The sequence below is a fragment of the Eschscholzia californica genome, unplaced genomic scaffold, assembly GCF_041429995.1.
Source record: "Eschscholzia californica isolate CP2 unplaced genomic scaffold, dmEscCali1.0.p SCAF_4, whole genome shotgun sequence".
In the NCBI taxonomy this organism is placed as follows: domain Eukaryota; kingdom Viridiplantae; phylum Streptophyta; class Magnoliopsida; order Ranunculales; family Papaveraceae; genus Eschscholzia; species Eschscholzia californica.
The window spans coordinates 29,921,344-29,923,074 of record NW_028238461.1 but is presented as its reverse complement, the minus strand read 5'-3'; the positions used below and the strand labels follow the sequence as shown (position 1 = coordinate 29,923,074).

At 41.0% G+C, this 1,731-nt stretch overlaps 1 non-coding gene across 1 annotated transcript; it reads left to right on the top strand.

Annotated features, from left to right (window-relative positions):
* The first annotated feature begins 836 nt into the window (after positions 1-836).
* Positions 837-911, top strand: TRNAK-UUU (transfer RNA lysine (anticodon UUU)). The gene has a single exon. It is a non-coding gene; the product is annotated as a tRNA-Lys (tRNA).
* The last annotated feature ends 820 nt before the right edge of the window (positions 912-1,731 follow it).

The window sequence follows — 1,731 nt, the reverse complement described above, 5'->3', positions numbered from 1 at the left end:
AAAACCTGAAACCGTCCAGAATTCATATTTGTCTTGAGCCTTACTGCCTTATTCAACTTCGGAGTGCCTAATTCGGGTAACATTAGGGTGCACCACTTGGTCCTTCTTGAGTTTGTCCCGAGATTGGACATCGTGAATTTCAAAAACCCGAAAGGGTAGTAGTCCTGGACGGGTTTGAAACACCGTTTTTTTTTAATTATCCGCCTAAGTCCACTCTATTATCTTTGTGGACATAAACTTCCAGAGCGCGATCGGGCTGACCCAAGAAGGAAATACAAACCCTAACAAATTCTTTGCTTTTGGAGGAAAGAATAAAAGTATTGCATATAGGAGAAGTTTTAAACTGGCCTCTCATTCGTGTTCAAAGAATCTGATGCACTCTCTTTGATTTGGTAAATGTGGTTGACTTATTTTTGTTAGAAGCACCTCAAATTCGATGAACTCGGGTTGAACTTTGTTACCAAATTTGGTTCACCTCCATCAAATTCAATTGTAATGAGCGAAGTTGAATTCAGCAGATCTTAAAACAAATTTTATAACAAAAATTCTTCTCTAGTCCACGGAATTTGAGATGTATCGTAGAAATTGCTTGCTTCTTTTGCAATCACTCGCTTAGGTCGATTTTGTAACCAAGTTGGCTCAAAAGTCCACCTACTTTGTGACAAAAAAAGTGGAAGTGACTCTTTTAGGAGGAGGACTTTTTAGCAACTTTTTAGACAATGACGCTGCCAATAATAGAGGTTCCAATAAGACTAGCAAAAGGTTCCTTTAAGACATCCCTTTGGTGTTAGGAATAAACGCATATATAAACAAGAAGATGGCAGATGATAACAGAAGCCGTCTTAGCTCAGCTGGTAGAGCGCACGGCTTTTAACCGTGTGGTCGTGGGTTCGATTCCCATGAATACAACAACAATTACCATATTGTTGAAACCTGCCTATGACAATATGTTGCCTACTGCCAATGGCAATGTGCAAGGGCGTACCGCCGCCAGCTGGCGGCAGTACACCTAAAACACTAGACCGCCGGGAACCTTTGCCCGATTTATATTACTCAGATTAAATTACTTACATTTTTTTTTTAAATTTCCCATACATTTCCACCTTTTTAATTTTCCCGATTAGAAATATTTTTCGGTCACGTTGCTCTCGTTCCATACGAAAAATTTTGATTAGTGCATTTCACTGAAATAATTTATTGCTTGAGTCAACTATTTTAATGTCTTTGAAAGCATAATTGTAGAAGTTTATATTTCAGTTCGATCCAAAAGTTGATTGTGCTCATCAGCTCAAACGTCGATTAGCAAACCGACAATCCATAATTCGGAGAATCAAGAAAAATTAAAAAATTCAATTGAATCACTTGGACGTGCCTTCTCCAGGAGCAATCCAAAATGACTCAATAAAAGCGACACTTCTCGCGGCCAAGTCCCCACGGGACAGGAAATCGGCTACCAATGCGGCAAAATCGAACAGCGAATTGGCCGTATGACTTCAAACTACTCTCTAAGTTTCCACACTACGTCAACTTAGAGAGTGGGGGACAAATTGTATGGGCCAAAATACGTCACCAGGAGTGCCCCAAGAAATTCACGATTAATGGGCTTACTCGGTGATCAAGCCCATGAACTAATGGCCAATGGGCCCGACCCATTCATCTTCGGACACCCCGAAGCAACGCTAAAGTAAAGAAGCGCTTCCAGCCCTGGAGGAAGAGGTCCGCCCTCGCCTT